Genomic DNA, 24588 nt, shown 5'->3' with positions numbered 1-24588 from the left:
GAACTCAGAATCATGGTGGAAATCAGCAGTGTATAGAGTGAAGAGGAGGGGGGACAGCACAGTACCTTGTGGGGCTCCTGTACTGCAAGTCAAGGTGCTGGATACATTACCACCCATCCTGACAAACTGTGGTCTGTCTGTAAGATAGTCAGTAATCCAGGTCACGAGATGTGGCTCCACTTCCATGTTGGTCAGTCCTGCAACAGGAGTGGCTGAATGGTATTAAATGCACTCGAGAAATCAAAGAAAAGAATCCTCACATGGCAGCCACCTCCATCCAGATAAGAGAGAGTCCAGTGGAGAAGATACAGGACGGCATCCTCCACCCCTATCTTTTACCTGTATGCAAATTGAAGTGGGTCCTGCGCATTTTTGTGGCTTAAGACAGTGCAGTACTAGGCTCTCCAAGGATTTCATTACCTGTGAGGTGAGGGCAACTGGCCTAAAGTCGTTTTTTGGGAACAGGGATGATGCGAGATGTTTTCCAGATCAAGGGGACTCTACAAAGACACAGGCTCAAATTGAAAACCTGCTGGAGAGGGTCCCCTAGCTTGTCAGTGCAGACTTTTAGCAACCTGGGGCACACCCTGTCTGGGCCAGCTGCTTTCCTGACATTCAGTCTCTTCAGCACTCCTCTCACCTGATGTGCAGTGATGTGAAGGGGTTGGGGGGCTGATATGGGAGAAGAGGAGGGGGGACAGAAACCCTGAGGTGAGGATGGGGAGGGGTCAGATGGCAGAGGGGGACAGGGAGGGACGTCTGTCCATCCTGGAAGAGGGATCCCTCCTCAGTTGCTCTTCCTGAGGTTTTTACCATTTTTTCCCCCCCGTTCAAGGTTTTTTTGGGGGAGTTTTTCCTTATCCGCTGTGAGGGTCCAAAGGACAGAGGGATGCTGTATGCTGTAAAACCCTCTGAGGCAAATTGTTATTTGTGATATTGGGCTTTATAAATAAAATTGATTGATTGATTGATTGATCACAAACTGACATTGCTTCACGTGACGCTTCAGAGGAAAGGACGTCTCATTTCTCTAAAGACACATTTCCTTGTTTCTTTTCTCCTCGCGTCTCATCCTTGAATCTCTCTCCTGTGTCTTACAAGGGCAAAGCTAAGACCTCAGGAAGAGATGCAAGTGAGGGAAACAATCCACCCAGTTCTCTGCAGCTGCTGTTCCTACTTACCTGCACTCAATCCACCAATCAAGTGACCACAGTATGAAACCTAAGCTCAGGCTTCCAGACTCCGCCAGATCGCTCAGTCTCCCATGTGGTACAGACGTCAAGGACTTCTTTCTGGGAATTTTTTGTTGTTGCATTTTTGGTATTTTTTGAGCATTGGCTAATTCATTTTCTCTGTCTCAGATTCTCCATGCCTGCTCCATCAGAAAATGTGCCGCAATCTACTTCGTCTCTGTCTCCTGCTACCCAATCAGACTGTTCAGCCATTCCTCTGCCTGCCCTGCTCAGCCCTACCTCGCCCTCCTCAGCCAGACTCCTGATTGCCTCAGCCAAGTCTCCAGCCATCAATATTAATATGATAATATGATATAACGTGAAATAGAAGACAACAAAATAGAATATAACATAACAACAACAAGGGCGGCACGGTGGTGTGGTGGTTAGCACTCTCGCCTCACAGCAAGAGGGTTGCCGGTTCGATCCCGGGCGTGGGAGCCCTTCTGTGTGGAGTTTGCATGTTCTCCCCGTGTCAGCCTGGGTTCTCTCCGGGCACTCCGGCTTCCTCCCACAGTCCAAAGACATGCAGATTGGGGACTAGGTTAATTGGTGACTCTAAATTGTCCATAGGTGTGAATGTGAGTGTGAATGGTTGTTTGTCTCTATGTGTCAGCCCTGCGATAGTCTGGCGACCTGTCCAGGGTGTACCCTGCCTCTCGCCCGATGTAGCTGGGATAGGCTCCAGCCCCCCCGCGACCCTCAAGAGGATGAAGCGGTTAGAAGATGAATGAATGAATGAATGAATAACAACAACAACAACAACAACAATAATAATAATAATAATAAATAATAATAAAAATATGGCAAAGAGGGGTTGAGGCCAGACCAGGGTAGGGGAGGTGAGCAAGAGGCCCCCCCACCAGGCCCCAAGCAGGACAGCCAGAAGCTCCAGGAGGAGAGAGGCGAAGTGCGGAGCGAAGGTGTCCCCCGGCCTCCCATCCTCCCATCCCCCTTCTTTTTCTCTTTTTCTTAAGGGGCGATCCTGCCTTGAGCCACATCCAGGCCCTGAGGAGGATGCTGGCCCGTTGCAGATCTAGCCTCTATGCCTCGTCCTGAATTGCACAACTCCCAGACCCTTGGGAGGGAGTTTACACGCTGAGGAGTGGCATTCTGTGCTTTTTGTTTTTGTATTTTGAGGGAGAGGGAGAGAGGTAGGGCCCATCCACCCCCATGCCGGCCTGCCCCCACCAGAGGCCCCGCCATGCCACCAGAGGGCCCAGCACGGAGCCACCATTCACACCCCCTCCAAGCCAACCCAGTCCAGGTATTATTGCAATTAATACAATAATAATAACAATAATATATCATTCATTCATTCATTCATTCATCTTCTAACCGCTTCATCCTCTTGAGGGTCGTGGGGGGGCTGGAGCCTATCCCAGCTACATCGGGCGAGAGGCAGGGTACACCCTGGACAGGTCGCCAGACTATCGCAGGGCTGACACACAGAGACAAACAACCATTCACACTCACATTCACACCTACGGACAATTTAGAGTCACCAATTAACCTAGTCCCCAATCTGCATGTCTTTGGACTGTGGGAGGAAGCCGGAGTGCCCGGAGAGAACCCACGCTGACACGGGGAGAACATGCAAACTCCGCACAGAAGGGCTCCCACGCCCGGGATCGAACCGGCAACCCTCTTGCTGTGAGGCGAGAGTGCTAACCACCACACCACCGTGCCGCCCAATAATATATCATATTATTATATATAACTTTATATTATGACAACCATATTATCAGTATTATAATTGAAAAGCAACAAACATAGAGTGTAATAATGATAAAAAAAATACCACCATAGCAACAACGATAATAATGATGATAATCCTTTTTGTTTTTTCAAAACAAAATTCAAACCAGACATAAATAATAATTCAAAAATCAATGTGTTGAGTGTTTTTGTGGGAGAGGCGGGGATTGGTCCTCAGGCAGAACAGGAATTAAAATACAGTGAATGAAATATACAGTAGACAAGTGACAGGTCAGGTCTGTAAAAAGTTGATGAGTGGAGCCCAGATGAAGAGGGGTTCCATTACTGAGTGTTGGGTGGAATATTCCATGGAGATGTGGTCGATGAGTACATTTGTCCCCTGTGCTATACTGATGTTGTTTTTGGATTTCCAGTTCATGAGGATAGTTTTCTTGGTGATAGTTAGGGCTATGAGAATTAATTTATTTTTGGGACTTGTCAGATTCATTGTTGAGGTGTTGCCAAGTAAGCAGAGAGAGGGAGATAAGGGGATATGGCAGCCCAAGAAATCTGAGAGTGACTTTATGACCTCATACCAAAATTGTTGAACAGGTGTGCAGTACCAGATGGTGTGGATATAAGTGTCTGGTTTCTTTTGGGTGCAGTTAGTACAGATTTCAGATGAGAATCCCATTTTAAACATTTTCTGTCCTGCGTAGTGTGTCCTGTGAAGAATCTTGTGTTGTATTAACTGTTGATTTGCATTTTTTGTCATAAGATAGATGTTTTGGTAGATTTGATTCCAGGAGCATCAGGAGCAACTGACTGATCATTTTCCCATTTTATTGTTGGTATGGAGAGTGTTTTGTCCGAATATGAGATAATTCTGTATATTTTGGAGAGAAGTTTTTTTGTTGATTGAATATTAATTAAGTCTGAACATGATGGTGGAAGATTCAAGTTAGTAGTTTTTATGTTAAATGCGGCTTGAATTGATGATTTGAGTTGTGAGTATTCAAGATATTGATTGCTCCTGATGCCAAACTCCTGCACCAGGTGAGCGAATGGAGCTAGTGTGTTATTCTGAATGATGTGCTGTATGTGGGTGATCCCTTTATTTGACCATAAGTGCAGTGTGGTTTCTTGTTGCTGAGAAAGTCAAGGTTGTTCCAGATTGGAGTAAACTTAGATGGGCCTAATATGGAATTGTGACTTTATGAAATTTCCACCAGGCTGTCAGAGTCGCTGATATTGTTATTACTTTGAAACATTAGTGGTGTTTAATTGAATGACTAAGAAATGGTAAGTCTGAGATGGTGATGTTTTTGCTAAATACCGTATTTTTCCAAATAGTAGCCCGGGCGTTTATTTCACAAAATCGATTTTGACCCCAGGCGTTTCAAAGAACCAGGCAGCTATTTGCTCAAGGCTTTTATTTTTTTTTGCACCGACCTGCACCAGGTTCCTGTTCCTGTCCAGTATGTTTTTTTAGTGCAAAAATACTGTATAATGTAGGGGTAAGTTCGTGCACAAAAATCTCTAAACATTTAGAGTGGGTCATTTTTTTCGTGTACACGGGTTTCACCGCTGGGTGGTGCTATTGCATTATAGCAGTAAAGCCCCAGTTATCCGAATACCAACCAAATGGGCCATTTAACCAACAGTTACAGGCCGCCACATCGAAATATCGCCATTCCAACGGTCCACCATCCCGAATTCTGGTCCTGACAGTAAGCTATAGCAAGCCTGTAGAAGCTGTATTCCCCATGCATGTCAGCGATTTTCACCGGGGATGCACATGAGTAATTCAGGCTGACATTACCTGTTTTTCAGTGAACTCTTCTGGTAATTTTATTAAAAGGCATGGCATATAGGTCCACAGTAACTTATTATTATTATTATTATTATTATTAGTATTGGGTCTTATAAGAGTGGGCTACAATGAGTACTGGGCCATCAAATCACAGCATCCGCAGTGAGAGGACACGGAATTGTGTGCGCTTTTACGCACGCGGGTCAAGGCGATCACGGATATTTGATGTGGGAAAGATGTAGCCAGATGTATTACCTGTTTTAGATACGTGGCTGTCTGTCCGTCCGTCCATCCGTCCGTCCATTGCACGAGTCATGTGCACCACTTCACCACCGACCCGTGTGTAAAAGCGCAAACGGTCCCTCAAGGAGGGACAGCCATGAGGCAATGGAATGAGGAAATAATCGCTTGAGTGTTTAATCGGACTAGTGTTTAATATGCAAAATGGGGTCAAACCCCTGGCGGCTATTAGGTGCCCGGCGGCTATTTGCCATCGTGCGACTATTTGGAAATATACAGTATCTGTTCTGGAATTGAGATGGAATCATTGTGAGGAGATAATTAACTTTAGGAAGTACTGACATTCATATTGTAATATGTATACTAATATGGAGAGTGGGAGGTTGATGCAGCGAAGAAGTTTGTCAGTTATTGTTTTGAGAAGTGTGGTGTAGTTGAGATTGAGCAGCTCTGACAGCATGGGGGAGATATTAATACTGATGAGCAGGAGATATTAATGTTATTGTTATTGTCCTCTAGAGGTTCAATGAAAATAGTAAATAAGAGGGGGAACCTGAAACCACAAGTCTACGGAAAGCAGTCTTCAGTAATGGACTATTATTAGGACAACACAAACAACATCTCTGAGCACTATCTGAAAGCAGCCAAAGCAGGGTAAATCAAATATCTGAACTTACACATCATGTGTCTCTACTTATGTATTTTCTCTCTTCCTCAGTCTCTCCAGCTCAACCTCCTCAGCCCACTCCCCTGCGGCGGCTCGAGCACCACCTCCACCTCCACCAAGGGGCCCAGATCCTTTTGTTGAACAAATGGACAAATCCTGAGGTTTTCTTCTGCAATGTGCTATGGTCTCCTGAGGAGTGTCTTTGTAGGATCAGGCCTCGCAAGTGCATTTATTGTGGCCAAACTGGACATTTTCTGGCAACCTACCCTCTTCAGCCAAAAGACAGGGCTCATTGGTAGAAGTGGGGGTACTGGTGGGCCAGACAAATTCTTCCTCCCCATCCAAGTTACGCTTACAAATACAAGCCACAGTCTATTGTCACCAACTCACCTTGCCTCTTTTCGCCTTATGGACTCTGGTGCTTTTTTGGACCATGAAGTAGCCATGAAGTAGCTACCATGTACCATGAAGTAGCTACTCAATCCGGAATAGCCCTAGAACCTTTGGAAAGACCTCTCACTGCCAATGCCCTGGATGGAAAATTGCTGGCTCATGTCACCCAACAAACTGAACCCATCACTTTTGTACTCTCTGGAAATCACGGAGAAACTGTCAGGTTCAACATTATTTCTGCTCCAAAAACAACATTGCTGCTGGGAAACCCATGGTTAAAGTGACATTACCCCCACATTGATTGGTCAGCTGGGAGGATTGTGAGTTGGACCTCATTTTGCCATTCTTCTTGTTTGCAGTCTGCTTTGTCTCCCGCAGAGAGTGCTGTTGGATTACCCAGTCCTGAGCCTCCAGATTTGTCTTCAGTTCCTGCTGATTATCATGACCTCGTTGAGGTTTTCAGTAAAGAGAGTGCTCTTTCTCTGCCTCCTCACAGACCTTACAACTGTGCCACTGATCTCTTCTCTGGTGCTCCTTTGCCTTCTAGTTGGATGTATAACCTGTCTCGGCCCAAAAGAGAGTCCATGGAGAAGTATATCAAGGATTCTCTGGCAGGTGGCATAATCCACCCATCCTCATCCCTTCTTGGTGCCAGTTTCTTCTGCGTGGTTAAGAAGGACAAGACCATATGCACCTGCATTGACATTTTCTCAATCATTTTGTCTTTGTCTATCTTGATGACATTCTGATTTTTTTCCAGGACCCAGTCTGAACACGTCTCCCATATCTGTCAGGTTCTGTAGCGACTTCTGGAGAATAAACTGTTTGTCAAAGCAGAAAAGTGCAAATTGTACTCCAGCACCGCAAGTTTTCTTGGGTACATTATTGAGCGGGCAGTTGAAGATGGACCTGGAAAAAGTCAGAGCAGTAGCAGATTGGCCACAACTCGCCACCAGGGAACAGCTTCAGAGATTCTTTGGCTTCACAAATTTCTACAGGAGGTTTACCATTAAAATCTTGCCTACCATCAATCTGCTAAGTGACTGAACTTCCGCCAAGCTTGCTGGGCCCTGTTTTTCAGTAGGTTCAATTTCAAGCTTACCTATTGTCCTAGCACCCATAATGTGAAACCAGATGCCCTCTCATACCAACACATTGTGGAAGACACCAACCCCAGTCCAGACACTATATTCCCTGCTACTTGTGTTGTTGGGCCATAACTTTGGAGATTGAGTCAGTTGTAAGAGAGGCTCAGAAAGATCAGCCTGATCCAGGAAATGGTCCCCCTAACTGTCTGTTTGTGCCAGACTCTGTCCGTTCATAGGTCCTGTAACGATTCATGCTTCACGGTTCTCCTGCCATCCTAGGATGAATCAAACTCTCACGCTGCTCAAACGATATTTCCCGTGGCCCACTATGGACTCAGATACCCGGTCCTACGTTGCAGTTTGTATTGTTTGTGCTCAAGGGAAATGTTCTCGTCGCCCATCAGCTGGCCTGCTCTGTCCTCTACCTGTTCTCAGTTGCCCTTGGTCACACATTGCCTTGGATTTCATCACCAGGATACCTCCCTCCAGCTGTAATACGACTATACTTACGATACTTGACTGTTTCTCCAAACCCATTTATTTTGTTGCCTTGCCTTACCTTCATTCTGCCAAAGAAATTGCTGAACTTATGGTTAATCATGTTTTCTGTGTCCATGTTATCCCGGTTGAGGTCATGTTTGATTGAGGCTATCTCTCAGGTATTGAGAGCTTTCTGTCAAGCCCTTGGAGAGAGAGGTTAGCTTCTCCTTTGGCCTCCACCCTCAAACAAATGGTCAAAATGAGAGGGCTAACCAAGATCTGGAGTCGATGCTACACTGTGTTGCTGCATCTGTAACCCCGTTGACTAGAGCACCCACTTAGCCTGGACTGAGTATGCACACAATTCATTGATCAGTGCTGTCACATGTATGTCGCCCTTTGAAGCCCCTCTTTGGTTGTCAACCTCCTCTGTTCCCTTCCCAAGAGTGTGAGTTGGCTGTTCTGTCAGTGCAACGGTGCTGTAAGGTCTGGAAAGACACCGGTGCAGCACTTCTTCGGACCTCCAGCAACAACAAGCGTATGGCGGACCAGCACCGAACATCATCTCCAGAATATAAACAAGGTCAGACAGTTTGGTTATTATCCAAGGACATTTCATGAAAGAGACCCGGGTCCATTTTCCACTGAAAACTTATCAATCCATCTGTTGTCAAGATGAGGCTCCCCAGTTCAATGAGGATTCACCCGACTTTCCATGTGTCCCAGCTTAAATCTGTGATTAACAGTCCTCCTGTTAAGTTTTTGCTCGTTTGCATTTTTGGTATTTTTTGGGCATTGGCTAATTAATTTTCTCTTTTTCTGTATAAAAACCAAAATTGGCCTTATGAAGGGACTTTGTAGCAGCCCTATCGTGTATTGTGCATCTGTAAAAAGGGCGAGAGTGTGCCTCTAATCATACGTTTACATTACAGGGCTTGATGCGCAGTTCTGATTATTACCCCTGCATCCAATCTTTCTGCCAAAACTGTTCACATTCATGTTTGAAGTGACCCACATCTGACATCAGTGTGAATGGATATCTGCCATGACACACCTCACATACTACCAATAATGAAACACACATGCAAGTTGGAACAAAAAACATCACATCTGTGAAACAGGCATTTGGGGGAAAAATGAATGACATAGCATGCAAGCTTTATCTTCCAAATGATTGCCATAGTAGAAAGTAGGGGTGGGAATCGCCAGGGGACCCACAACACAGTTCATCACAATACTTAGGTCATGATACAATATTACTGTGATACTGTAATATGCTGAGTATTGTGATAAAATATATTGCGATATATTGCAATCTATTAATTGCGTGTGTTTTGCGAGACTCACCGCTGCTTGCAGGAGACCAGAGAGAAAGGCATTTTTTAAAGTCTCTGTGTGTTCAGCTCTCAGTACTTTTGTAGCTTCTAACTGAATCTCTGTGGTTTGGAGTTTCGTTTCTCTCCTGCATCCTGTTTTTACTTTAGATTTCTGCTTTATTTTACTGTTTCATGTTTGCTATTAGCCGTATTAGAAGTTGTGTGCAGTTGCTGCTCGAAAACTCAACATTTCCTTTGTTTTATGTTTCACAATAAAAGTTTTTACATAACAAAATAATGGGGGACTTTTATTGTGAAGAATTATAGGAAATGAAATGTGTTTATCGCTGAATAAGCCAAACTTTGTTAGTGGCTTCTCTTCAATAAAGACAAGTCTAATAATACCACAGAGGGGAAGAATAAAAGCAGAAAAAGCCACAGTGAAATGTAAGATGAAGAGCTGCAGACACCAGGCTCTGACTGCACCTCTGCTAACAGCTCACCTCCAACAGGTAAACTTCTTTTACCTGCCCTGCTGTGGAAAAACATATACAGCAAAAATAAAAGGTGAACTTAGCTGTGGCTCAGCGCTCTGCTTTTAAATGTCATTACTCAAGACAAGCTGACATCAGTTATACACACCTTCAGGCAGGTAGCCCAGGAGTAAGTAGCAGTGGCATTGTTAGTCTGGGGCATCTGACGCTTCAGCCCCGAATGATTCACAAATAGCCCCTGATCTAAATTTTGTAGGCTATACTATATATCTGTTTAAAAAGAACAGGCCTATTAATAATAAAAAGCCCTGGATCCAATAATCTGTCATTCCCTTAATACTTGTACTTGAATAAATGTACTTAGCTCCATAATTAACTATATTCCCAGCTCTTGTCAATTAAATTTTATTGATAGCAGTTGTAACGTATTCTGTTTCTACTAAACACTAATTACTATGAACTACTGATATTTTTTATGTCACAATTCATAATTAAACTAGAAAGTTTACAAAAGTTATTAAAGGTAAATAAGGTGCTAGGATGCATTAAAAAGAATCAAAATAGAGCTTGTTCTTCAAAAAAATTCCCCAGGACCCCTCTGCAGAGGTCTGGGCTAAGCCTCCAATGTTCTCAAATCCTAGACATGTCTCTGGTAAGTAGTTAGCTGGACAGCTAAACAATATGCTGAATGACAATTTTAGGCTCTTTAAAGCAGAGATTACTACAGATTTGGCTAATAGTTTTTCTGGGGTTCATCACTACCAGAGACACAACAAATATTGTTTTTACATCAACATTTGATAAATTGTTTTTCTAAAAAATATTGATCATAGCTGCTTTGATAGAATAAGCAGGCATACAGGAGATGGAGCGTGATTGGTTATCTGACAGTTCTACTGCAGACTATCAGCATGTAAAAACAAGCCAGTAATCTACCTTTTACTTCACTACCTTTTCCATTTATACCATTTATGCCATTTGGAGTCTGCTCTAAATGTGATCTAGTGTAGGGGGTAGAGCACGCCAAGTGCACCTCTACTGCTAACCAGCCGGTCCGCCCAACTTACATTGGCCGTGGTCTAAAGGCTGCTTCAGACCAAAGATTCCCCTTGAAATGACTTGCAACTTGCAACTACGTGCACCCATTTGCAACTAAATGGCCTTGCGAAACAGCAACAACACCGAGGCACTGAGCTGTGACTGGCTCTTGCGACATCATGTAAACCACTGTCGTTTCTACAACAATGGGTACGTTACAATGTAACGTAAAGCTGAACAGCACAACAAATCCCAGAGAGCATATGGATGCATCAGCAGAGCCCTCAATTCTTCTTGTACGCAAGTGTCTGTGGTTAGATACCCTAACACAGGGTCACTCAATTACAAATGCAACTGGGCTGGATTTTAGAAAATGTCGATGGGCCACATTTCAGGATGTGTACATATACATACATATAAATATATATATATGTATGTGTATATATATATATATATATATAATGTAGAAACAGAATAAAAAAGAGCTATCAATGCACAGAAACATAGTAAGTGGCATAAAGAGTAACAAATAACACACTCTGTCTCTCTACCTGCATCTCCCTCTCTTCTCCACACACACATGCATACACCTCACCTGCTGACGTTTTCGTCAAAGGTCAGATACACAGGATATAGTTTTATACAGTTCATGGCAGCAACAGTCATGTTTTCAACAACAAATGCACCATATCAACTCAATGGAAACAAATCTAACATGTCAATAAAATAGATATTCCTCCTGACATCACAAAAATGAGTGAAAAAGGTAACTTTATCTAACGTCCGCGGGCAGCTAATTCAATAGGCCTGCCCTAACATTAACTTTTATTTGCGTTGTATTGCATTGTCTTTGAAATGTCTGACTGTGATAGCTACAACCACTACCACTGTGTGTGTGCAACAGCCACTTCATTGCATCTGGAATCTTTGGTGTGAACTGGCCTTAAGATGTGCAGCGTAAACTTTCTGAAATGATTTTGGATTTGGACAAAATTTTTTATTTTTCTACTGGACATATTTTACATCAGTATGCCTCCATAAATTGTTCCCCAACACCTCAAACCTCTTTTATAAATGTGAATTGAACAAAGGTACATTTATCCATTTGTTTTGTTCAAGTGATCACATCCAGACATTTTGAAAAGAGGTTCTTGTGATTCAGGGGGTTACAGGTAAACAGTTGACATTTTTCTCCTCATTTTACCGGTTAAACTAAACTTCGAAAAACCTTTTTGACATGGATACCAAATCTCTAGACTTGATAATTCTATTATTTCTGACGAAAAAGTGTATCCTGTTAGGGTGGTTATAGTCAGCATGTGGATATCAAAGATATCAGCTGTTGTCCCTCTGGAGAAACTGACTGATAATCACAATCATAAATCAGACAATACTGGAAACTTTGGAAACCCTTGCATCCCTTCTTACAGAGACATTGACTGGTTTGTCCCTGATGGGTAAAGGCTGTTTGTTCAATATGTATGTGCTATGCTATTTATTTATTTCATGTCATATCCCTGTTTTTTTCTCTTTCTTTCTTTCTTTCTTTCTTTCTTTCTTTCTTTCTTTTTTATGTATTGAAGCATCTGTTGTTGATTTGGAGTGAGACTGTTCTGTTGTGGGTATATGTTTTGTTTTTTGTTGTTGTTGTTGTTGTTGTTGAAAGCTCTAAAATCAATTAAAAATACAAATATATAAAAAAAAGTAAAATAAGTGTAGTGTAAGAAAAAAACTATAAAAACAGCACCACTACAAACTATCAATATTCCATGTAATGTGAAGTAATTCATGTAAAATATTGTACGAAACTAATATTAAATGTAATAATTACAAATAATAATGATAAATCACAGTAATGGGACATAATGGGAAATAGCCTCCAAGCAGCAGCCGCATTGAAGTACCAAATCCTGTACCATTAGCTGACAGTGTCCAGAAGAGGGCAGTGGAGGACAGTTAACGAAGCAGAGTTGCTTCATAAAGCCACACTGTGACAAAGAGTGGGACTGCCCTCCTGCAGCTCAGAACCAGCTGCACCTCACTCAGACTGTCTCTGAGATTGGTTAATATGTCCTCACCAATTATGGGCCAGAAAGCTTTCCAAAAGTCTGCAGGTAGGCTGTATATCCCTGGTGCCTTGCCCCTCCAGGCAGCAGCTCCTCAGCAGAAATCTGCCATCTCCAGCTCTGCATTTGCCTCCACAGGGACACTCAAAACTCTTGAATTCTTGAACAGCTTCTCGTAGAAAGCAACTGTACACTAACAAATCTCTGTAGGCTCTTGCAGCAGTTGTCCGCTGGCAAATCACAGCGACTGCATGAGCCTTCTCTGCCCATTATTGCACTCACAACCCAAAAAAACTAAGAGGGAGCACCCATTTTAGCGTCATTTTGAAAGTGAGGATGAATCAGAGAACCTTGAGCAGAGGAGGACTTCAATATGTCCTCTCTGAGAATAAAGACTTGATCTGATCCAACTGGGTGTTTAACAATTTTTAACTGAATTTAACTGATGCTTGAAACAGTACATTTATTGTGTCCGGCCAAAGATTAGTTTTCTTTGGAGTGAGCAGGAGTTTGGTGTACTGAAGCTAGGTTAGATGAATATGCTATCAAGTGTCCTTCAATAATGTGATTAAACAACTCTTGGAAGTGTCCTGTGGTTTCCTGGTGGTTTCTATTGCTGCATTCACTAGTCTCTAAAAAACATAATCATAACTCACCCATGACTACTTTTGTGGCTTAGAAATCTCTGGTGAAGGAATAAACACTTTCTAGAGCTGTTTAGTCATCCTGCTCTTACTTCCACTCAACAGATACTGAAATTTGGTCAGTGGCCCTCGGCGTCTGACCCACGCACTGAGGCAACCTTAGTGTCTATGAGACACACCAGGCTGCTCATTTAATAGATGTTCAGAGTAACTGACATAGTATGAAAAGCAAGAAATTCCCCATGTGGAGGAAGTCGAGGTGGACTAGTGGGGGTCAATCAATCAATCAATCAATCAATTTTATTTATAAAGCCCAATATCACAAATCACAATTTGCCTCACAGGGCTTTACAGCATACGACATCCCTCTGTCCTTAAGACCCTCACAGCGGATAAGGAAAAACTCCCCAAAAAAAACCCTTTAACGGGGGAAAAAAAACGGTGGAAACCTCAGGAAGAGCAACTGAGGAGGGATCCCTCTTCCAGGACGGACAGACGTGCAATAGATGTCGTACAGAACAGATCAACATGATAAATTAACAGTAATCCATATGACACAGGGAGAGAGAGAGAGAGAGAGAGAGAGAGAGAGAGAGAGAGAGAGAGGGAGAGAGAGAGAGAGAGCGAGAGAGAGATATGCAGGTAATGACAGTATCTTACAACAACATTAATGGAAGTAATAATATTATAGTTATAGTTCTGGTTACTGCGGTACAATATGTTGAAAGTATGTATTAATACCTGGCAGTATACATGTGTGACAATAATCATATGTGTATAATAACAGAAGAAGTATGACTAATGACTAATGATGGCAGCAGCAGCAGGAGGCATCTGGCGGGACCACGGCAGCAGCACAACCACACACGTCACGCTGTCCAGGCACCGCTGTGATATGAGTTAATCTGAGAGACAGTGGAGCACAAAGGCTCCGGAGAAGAAGCCGAGTTAGTGACATCCAGAATGGCCGGGTTAGCTAGATGCAGTAATAGGATACGAGAGAGAGAGAGAGAAGGAGAGAAGGGGCCCGGTGTATTATAGGGTCCTCCGGCAGACTAGGCCTAAGTCAGCCTAACTAAGGGCTGGTACAGGACAAGCCTGAGCCAGCCCTAACTATAAGCTTTATCAAAGAGGAAAGTCTTAAGTCTAGTCTTAAATGTGGAGACGGTGTCTGCCTCCCGGACCGTAACAGGAAGATGATTCCACAGGAGAGGAGCCTGATAGCTAAAGGCTCTGGCTCCTGATCTACTTTGGAGACTTTAGGGACCACGAGTAACCCTGCGTTCTCAGGCGCAGTGTTCTGGTGGGATAATATGGCACTATGAGCTCTCTAAGATATGATGGAGCTTGACCATTTAGAGCTTTATAAGTTAACAGTAGGATTTTAAATTCAATTCTGGATTTTACAGGGAGCCAGTGCAGAGAAGCTAAAACAGGAGAGATATGATCGCGTTTATTAGTTCCTGTTAGTACACGTGCTGCTGCATTCTGAATTAGCTGGAGAGTTTTTAAGGACTTACTAGAGCTACCTGATAATAGAGAGTTACAATAATCCAGCCTTGAGGTAACAAAAGCGTGGACCAATTTTTCTGCATCTTTTCGGGTCAGGATAGGCCTAATTTTCGCAATATTACGCAGATGAAAAAATGCAGTCCGTGAGGTTTGCTTTAAATGAGAATTAAAAGACAAATCTTGATCAAATGTTACTCCGAGGTTTCTTACGGTAGTGGCAGGGGCCAGAGCAATGCCATCTAGAGAAACTATGTCATCAGATAAAGAGTCTCTGAGTTGTTTGGGGCCAAGAACAATAACTTCAGTTTTGTCTGAATTTAACATCAGGAAATTGGTGCTCATCCAAGTTTTTATGTCTTTAAGGCAATTATATCAAATACAGGACTTTCACTCAGGAGACTGCTGTGCATGTCCCATGTGAAATCAAAAGTCAGCGGTGAGTTATTTAAACTACATAGCCCTGCGTGTCACGTGACAAAATTCAGGGTGAAATACACCCAACCAAAGGAGAGCCCTCCTCAACCTCAGAGATCGTAGCACTGTAGCACTACACTGGTAAAACAACCACAATTGGATTTTAATCCTGGACAGCAACAGACAAGAAAAGTACTGATGACGATTGTGGCTGGATATGTGGTGGATAAAAAGTTGCTCCATAATCACAGGGAAATAATGGTCACAGGCAACAGAAGACCCTCAGGTAAAGACAAAAAAAAAGAAGCTATTTAGCCTTAGCTAACATTACACTTACTGGAGACTACCCTGACAACATTTTTGGGGAGCTGACAAACTATACATTTTTGGAATCGTTAGAACATGAAGAAAATGGAAACTTATGTGTCCTTTTTTTCAAACTCTCTATGGCGGCCATTTTGGATTTTAAAAATGGTGATTTAAAAAAAAAAAAAAGTCAGGTTCCAAGCCTTGCAGGTGTTTACTTTCATGGCTAAATGTACATTTTGTTTACTGAGATATTCATATAAACTAAGAAAAGTCACTTGGATATGCACTAATTGAATTTGATGGTCGAAGGTCAAAGGTCAAGGTCACTTTGACCTCATAAAACATGTTTTTGGCCAAACCCAAGAATCCATATGCTAACATTTTACACAAATGTCTAATAGGATAAAATGATGAAGTAGGATCATTTTGTATCCAAAAGGTCAAAGGTCAACTTCACTGTGACATCATAATGGGGCGGCAGTCCATAGGGACTTGGGTTGGGAACCGGAGGGTCACCTGTTCAAGTCCCCGTCCGGATCAAATATGGAGCGTGGACTGGTGGCTGGAGAAGTGCCAGTTCACCTCCTGGGCACTGCTGAGGTGCCCATGAGCAAGGCACTGAACCCCCCAACCTCTCGGAGCGCCTGTCCATGGCAGCCCCCTCACTCTGACATCTCTCCACTTTGTGCATGTGTAGGTCCTGTTTGTGCATGTGTGTGTATTTCGGACCTGTGTGTTAATTACAATGGAGTGAAAAAACTGAATTTCCCCTCAGGGGGATTAATAAAGTATATAAAATGAATGTTCTGCATAAAACACTTTTCTGCCCATTATTCAGTGTCATATCTCAGGAACAGAAGGGGAGACATTTGGTCAGATACTGAATTAGTGACTCTAATCTTCAAACTGTGCTGATAGTGTAGATCTTCTGTGTGTGAAGCATCCATGTTTTAACAGACATAGTTAGAAACTGTAAAAGAAACTGGACTGGTGGGCGGAGTCATACAACCATGGGGCAATAATTATAGTTTTAGTGACTGCTTGTCAACTTAAAATGTCATTCCTAATCTTCAGTATCACTTTGATCTTAATCATGGTTTTTAAATCTTGAGTCCTCATCGTTCTTACATTGTTTACTGACCTACAGGAACATAGTGTTGAACAATCTCCTTTGCAGTGGCATGTCACCATTTCAGTGATGGCCTGAAGAGCTGGTAGTACATCAGTGGCGGTGGGTCTCAACTGGCCTTTATCATCCATGTGCACTTTTTGCAGAGGAACGCTTGTCTGGCCCCTGTCACGACCTGGCTCTTATAGCCGTGACAATCAAGCATGAGGGAATGCAGTTAAAGGTGAAGAACAGCTCCCGGATATGGATTAAGTGATCCTCCCAAGTGTCAGAGTAAATTACCACGTCATCCAAATACACTGCGCAGCCCTGCATACCACGGACAACATAGTTCATAAGGAGCTGGAACGTGGCCAGTGTGTTTCAAAGGCCAAACGGCATAACTGTATATGAAGACCGGTTGGTGTGATGAAGGCTGCTAGCTCACACGCTTGCAGGGACAGAGGAGCCTGCCAATACCCTTACAACAGGTTGAATTTTGGTCACAAATTTCGCCGCGCCCACCTGGTCAATACCGTCATCCATCCTGGGGAGAGGAAAAGAATCGGGTTTTGTGACATTATTCAGTTTACGAAAATCAGAACAGAAACGTGGGGTACCGTCTGATTTTGGAGCCAGCAAGCACGGAGAAGACCAACTGGAAGCACAAGGCTCTGTAATGCCATTGTCTAACATGTATTTCACTTCTGCATCCAGATGCGTGCGTCTGTCAGCATTAACACGATAAAATTTACTTAATAAATAACTTGCTTTATCAGCATCCCCAACATCAATGTCATGTTCAAGCAAGTGGGTCTGGCTATGCATATCACCAAACAGACAGGGAAAATCCTGAATCAGCGGTGCCAACTCCACTCGTTGTGCCACAGACAAGTGCTCCAACAATTTATTCAAGTTACCAAGCGCTTAAGAGTTTTTCAAGCAGCCGTGCAGCAACGCCTGTTCGGCTGTTTCTAACCCGTCCTCCTCCAACCCCAGTGAGTTAGGAGGCTCAACCAACCCTGGTCCAGCTACGTAGGACGCATGGGCCTGGACAACATCTGGCCATGCACTACCTGGCCTCTTAGAAGTAGGCGCATAATACGGTTTGAGCAAGTTCACATGGCACAGCTGATCAGACTTCCTACACTGAGGCGTCGAAATGATGTAATTCTTCTCTGAGACCTTTTTGAGCACTGTATGCAGGACAGTGAATTTAGCCAGGAAAGGTGAAGTTACAACAGGGAGCAAAGCCAACACTTTTTCACCAGGACTAAAAACACAGTGCTCAGCACTGACGGTAATACAACTGCTTCATTTTAACCTGCGCGGAACCCAAATTGTCTTTAGCCAACTCTCCAGCGGCATAAAGTCTGTGTCGAAAACCATTGACATAATCAATCAAATTTACAGGAGGCAGCCAGGGGACCTATGTATGACAAGTTTTAATAAATGCCGACACATCCCTCTTCATACGAGGCCAGAAAAAATGTCTCAACAGCTGACCATACGTCTTACTCAGACCAGAATGACCAGACTCATCATGAGCAACATATAACACTGACTGTTGGCAGAACTATTCCTGGGTCACGCAAATTACTGCCACCTCTACCTTCCCCAGAAAAAGTCCTACCACTATGGCTAGATGACTCCATACCACCGGCAGCAACACTGTCCCTGTTCCCATAACCCGCCCAGGGCTCACCAAAACTGACCCGCTGCATCAACTCATAATCATCAGCCAAAGCTGCCGCCTCAGCAGCGGTTTCTGCCTTCTGCTCACTAATATAAGTCACCAAATGCATAGGAACAGAATTTTTAAATTGCTCCAATTGCACAATTAGGTCACACAAACCCTCAAAGTCACCACCTAACCATCTCCACCTCTGCAGCAGAACACCAACGATTGAAATGGGCGTTCAAATCACAAGCAAATTTAAGGTGGGACTGCTTTTCACCTTTTTTCCGAGTACTAACATGCTCAAACAATGAAAAAAATACCTCAGGCTCTCTCTCGAAAAACTTAGGCAGCTGCAAATTCCCCAGAACATCACTTACCTGAGTCATGCTCGGAGAGAAAAGCTGATCTGTTTAACTCACTGACAGCTGGAAGCTTACCTGCCTTAATTAGCGCAAGTTTAGACTGCTCCATTTCTAACTAGGCCTGCTCTGTCTGCTGGTGCAACCTTTAGAAAGCCAACTCCTTCTCCAGCTCTACCTTAAACTTAAACTTACCATGGTCTAGTTGCAACATGAGCAACTCCTTCTGCTGCTGAAAAGTTAACCTTGCTGTCACTCCAGGCGGAGATGGCAGGTTAACTCGAGGAGACGCAACAGGAGGAGAAGCAACAACTGGCGGACACTCAGTCAAAACTTTCTCATCCAACAAAGCCGATCTCAAAACAACCTTAACCCTCTCTTTCTGGCGCTTATCACCCACATCAATACCATATGACTCCGCTATTTTAATCAACTGCTCTCTCGTGCACAAATCCAAAAGCTCCTCTGAAGGAGAAGCCAAAAAATCCTCCACAGTCACCATACTTACCCTGTGTGTAAAACCAACGCAAGCAGTGAAAACTAAACCGGTGCACCAACTGGTACAAACAAACAATTGTGTCCCACTAGCTCACTACCTACCCAGGTCTACCTGACTAAGCTCAACCCTAGTCTTTGTGCAGGTACTGGTGGCGGGTATTTGTGCACTGTAAACCAGCAGTGAGGGAAAGCAACCAGAAACTGGTCAAATCACAAAATAGGCTGGGGAAAAAGGAAAAGAAAGAGAGTCCGGGGATGGAAGTCAGGGCTTTATAGTAGCAGGGAGCACCGGGTTACATCTCTGCCCATCAGCTACCTGCAACCAGATTGGACAACAAGAATGAATGACAGAAATACACAGAATCTGGAGATGGACCAGGGGACCGTCACACCCCAAACTCAAGCTTGCACATGTAGTTCCCCTATCATTAAGCTGTTTCAACGCATCCTCTGTAGGTGGTAGCTTGTTACTCTCAGCCTTATATTTGTCAAAATGTGCTATCTCAGCTCTGGAATGTTTCTTATTGCAATTCCTTCTGAGTAATAGGAAGCACAAACAAACCTAGTCAAGCATTTCTTTTGTTTCTCTGTTACTCTAAAATTATCTGAAAGCATCCTCAAAGCTTCAACAATGTCATCCTCAGCTTTGACGAAGATCTTGAACCATGTTGCGTTATGCCTAGTTAACACTACATGACTTAAGCCGTGATTTTTCGCTAATTTAAAATAATTTAAAATATTTTTTGGATCTCCCCACCAGAGGCCCCAGATAAGACGTAAATCAGTGTTGGCTCCACACTCACAAAACTGATGCTTGAACGCTAACTGTTCAAAAATGTGACGCGAGAAGTTGCCAGCTACGCACTCCAGATATCTAACATGCTGAGTCTATGAGTATATCTGTGTCATGTGGGTTTCACCAATGCTCCGCCCCTTTAGGAGACTAGCGGCAGTCCTGAGTCTATTCATTCCAATGGGAAAAGTAAACATGAGTACAGATTAGGACCAATTCTTTCATTTCATAGTCACTGAAGTAAATACTGGACTCATTTTTCACAAGCCCCACCTGTTCAAAGCATACTGACACTAAAATGACATTTTCAGACTGATAGATAGGGAGAAAATTTACTTTGATCGAGACATGTTTCTCCTTTAGCAACACACTTTCCAGAGATCTGGCAGCAACTGACGTGATCTCTTCCTGGGTTAATATCAGACATTAAGTAAACAGATAAAATGAGCAGCGAATTAAGGAACAATTTTTTACTGTATTTTGGGTTGTAATTTTTGAATCTGCTTTTATCCATCCTGACGACATCACTACACTTCATAATGAGCGGGGGGTATGCGGTGGAGAGACACCCACACACACTTAGAAGACTGGAAGTATATACCAGTTAATACCGTTGGCAGAGCTTGTAATGTGGTATCTTTTGTTATAGGGTATCTTTGGAAAGAGTGACAGAGAGAGGGACAGAGAAGGTGGACTATTGCATACAATATATAATAATCTGTAATGTTTCTGTAAGTTTAATAACCTATGATATTTGTAAGCACTACTAGTTGACACGCGCATCACAAGACATGGGCCTATTCATGGGAGATTCCTCCTGGTGTAGGATCTTATAGTGTGTGACCCCTTTGTTGCTTGTCAGTCATGTAGTGTGAAAACTACAATGACTTCAAGACTCCAGGTTACAAGACAAGTTGTGTAGTGTGGAAAGTACTTTGAAAGTTGTGTAATGTGAACTGAGCTTAAACCAACTCTTGCAACCGACAGTATTGTCAACAACAGAGAGTGCACTCAGTGGGTCTCATTCATGAAACGTGAGCAGAAGGAATTTGTGTGTAAACTGTTCGCAGATGGAAATTTACGTGAAATTTACGTGCATGTCCGCATTCATCAATATTTTAGTAGCTCCGATCTTTTCGTAGCTACTAACAAAATCTATTCCTGCTCCTGACCACTCGTAGTGCTTGTGTAAATTTAGTAAAGCACATAAATATTGCTTGTCACTATTGGAAATTAATTCGTATTGTCCTATACTATTGGATTAAGTGATTAATCAGCTGTGCGGCACACCCAGCACACACCTGATTAATCACTTAATCCAATAGTATAGGACAGGAAATACTCATGCATACTTACTTTCAGGAAGTAGCGGAGCTGGTGCACAGAGTCCATTAAGTTACATATTCTTTCACTTCAGTTGCTGCTTTAAAATTGTCCATGTTTAATGACTGGCTGCAGTGTGTATGTTTATGGCATCCGGGATGGTTCTGTTAATCCATGGCTTCTGGTTGTGGAATGATTTAACTGTAGTTTTGGGTACAGTGGCTGCTGTTGTTTTACAAATGAAATCCACCACAGACTCATTGAATTCATTGATGACATTCAATTTTCAATTCAGTCAATTTTATTTATAAAGCCCAATATCACAAATCACAATTTGCCTCACAGGGCTTTACAGCATACGACATCCCTCTGTCCTTAGGACCCTCGCAGCGAATAAGGAAAAACTCCCCCCAAAAAAACCCTTTAACGGGGGGAAAAAAACATTGACAGAGGTGTCCTGGAACATGCCCTATCCTCTGATTGGCTCTATCTCTCACGTCACAAGGGGATGCGTTGAAGTATGTTTTCATATCTCAACCCCAAAAAGACAGCCACATGGTCGCTTCTCCCATACACAGGGAGTGCTGTTCTACAACCACCTCTGAATGGCGTATGGCAGTGATCCAGAGTGTATATTCTCCTTGTGGCACAGGGTGAGCAGGAACAGGACAGCACCTCACATTCATATTGTCACACCAGTCCTTATTTATCATTAAGCACACACCTCCTCCCTCCATGTCCATGTCTCAGCTTTGAAACAAGTTCTCAACTGATGCCTGCTAAATAACTTATTGTGTTTACTTCCTGCTCATCCTGCTAATCTGAAACTTCCCACATGATCATGTTCTTGTTGGCTCTCTGCTCTGTTTGCCTCAGGTGAGTTTTGTGTAATCTCATCTGGCTTTGTGTCATTTTGTGTAACAGTTAAGGATGAAGACCCACTGTCAGCCCTGACAGACAGTGGCTTTAATGTAGTGTAAACTCTGCTGACTGGCCTTCATCTGGCCTCCTGTAGGCACAGATAAACTAAATGCACCGCCGCTCCACACCCAAAACACTCTTTGCTCTTTTTTTTTTTAGATCAGAGAAACTTGTCCTCTAAAGGTCATGACTTATTTTGAAGTGAAGAGAGTTAAAGCTAAGAGGCATGCATGTTTGGCCTGTTCTTTTTCTAGTAGGACCCATATTGTTTTTGAACTGTAACTGTTTTTTAAAAATGGACATCCTGCAGATGGCCATAGGACAGCATCTGCATAATCCTTTATGTATTGATCTAAAATTAGAACCACAATAGCTATTGCTATTGCATATAGCTATGCATGTATATGTCTATCGGTCTAAAATAAAAATCATGATAGATAGAGCATCCATTGTTTTTGCAGCTGAAAGCTAAGGCTTCTGTCTTTTATGTCATCATGTTGTATGCTTATGCTGACGTCATTACGCTACGCTATGCGTGGGGCAAAACCATGCGAAAACACTCTCTGGTGTTAGATGAATGAATGATTAATCTATCACACTGCCTTTTCACACTGCTCATAAGTGCATATCTCAAAAACTAAATAATGTACATAGTTCAGATAACTTTTGGACTGTGAAGAAATATTTTGTTTATGTTTCTACATTTAAAAATCTTTAGGATCAGTTTCTTGTTTTTATTTTTAACTCTGATGAAAAAGCATGTCAAAACAAGTTTTGCATTTTTATGTTTTGCATTTTTTTTATTTAAATGACAGTTTCAATACTTTTATCAGTTACTATGATTTATTGACTTACATGATCTTTTAGCCTAGGTTGTACAGATTTTAGGGATATGAAGCATTAGAAGATTCTCCAAAAAATGACATCACAATAAGCAAAAATACCAATGTGGGCCCTGGAGGACCATTTCTATTGCAGAGTTCAAAGGGTACATTAGCAGGGCACAGTAGAAATGCTAACTTCTTTTTTTGCTAGATTCACTGGCAACAACATGAGAGTGAAAGTGCCCTCAGTCATTACATTGTTATGTTTTTGAGCAGCTGATTTACTTTTTCTACACATTACAAAAAGACTACAACAGCAATGTTCATCCTAAAGGCACATTTCTCTATCATAGCTAACAATTTCACCAGCCATTCCTCTCTGCACAACAGATTGCCAGGGCAAACTTCACTGCATGCCACCATGTCAGTTTGTCCAAGTCCATGAAAACTTGCATCCTCTGACACACACAGCAGTACTTAACACGCTCACTCCCAGCATGCACTGAGAGAGAGGGAGAGAGAGTGATGGATGGGTTCGGCTTAGGAGTCAGTTTCAGTTCAGCCTTATAACACCTGAACACCAGTAGCTGTGCGTGTGTGTGTTGTCCAACATTTTGATTACTCCTTTATTCAGCATTGATCACTTAAGCTCTTATTGTGTCTCTCACCTTGACTTTGTCACACCACTGTGTTAAAATGTGTGCTTTGCTTATTTGCTGATAAAACATTGTTGTGATGCAGAAAGCCTATTTTTGTTAATTGAATCCCAAAACTTTGCAGTGCATATGCAAGGCTTTCCTCGCCTAAATAAAATCTGTGGGTATTTCCTGAAAATCTGTCATCCCTGTGAGTTTGTGCATCATTGTTGTTCCACCATCATTGTTGTTCCACCATGATCTACTGACTCAAAAGAAAAAGCTTTTATGAGTTATGTATTGCGTTTGGGCCTGCTCATAGCCTGGAATAACACTTTGACAGCCAAATCAAATCCTGCTATCATCTTTCATCAATCAACCTCATTAAGCCTCCTCTTCCAGAAAATAGGATTAGACTTGTTTGTGTGATTTGGCCCCAGATATTCAGTGTATTGTTTTTTGTCCACAAAAGGAGAAAGTGTGGGATGAGACAGCCAAAAGTCATGTCAGCACTGGAAAAGGAAAAAGGACATGAGAGCTTCTTTAAAACAAAAGCTTGGACTTGGCTCACCACTACTGGGTTTAGGATGAGCGTCTGAGGACGGAGCTAATTGTGGTGAATACAGAGCTTTGGCAGGGTTGGGTTCCTCTTTCAGATGCCAGCATTTGCATGTGTGTGTGTGTGTGTGTGTGTGTGTGTGTTCTGGGCCGTGCATTCCCTCACTCGTTTGTTGCTCGCTCTCCCTGTTCCTCCAGGGATTCTGATGGAAATAGGCCTACCATCCGGCTGCCAAGCTAACCTGATTTAGCCATACTCGGCTGCCATTTTTCTTCAACACAACAATTGTGTTTGGCCCAGTGGTCGGTGGCTGGTGGTCTCTGGGCTCAGGGGTCATAAACTGGTCCAGGTGGACAATCTCATTTAGCTTGCAGGCGACACAGCGCTTCCCACAGTAGGGCTCAACAGTGTTTTAGCTGTCTGTGTATGTTTTTAAGTGTGTCTAATGTAGCTTTCAATTCAAAGTTCAGATTTTTCTGCTGT

The sequence above is a fragment of the Epinephelus fuscoguttatus genome, linkage group LG14 (assembly GCF_011397635.1).
Source record: "Epinephelus fuscoguttatus linkage group LG14, E.fuscoguttatus.final_Chr_v1".
Lineage (NCBI taxonomy): Eukaryota > Metazoa > Chordata > Actinopteri > Perciformes > Serranidae > Epinephelus > Epinephelus fuscoguttatus.
This window is presented reverse-complemented; position numbering follows the sequence as displayed.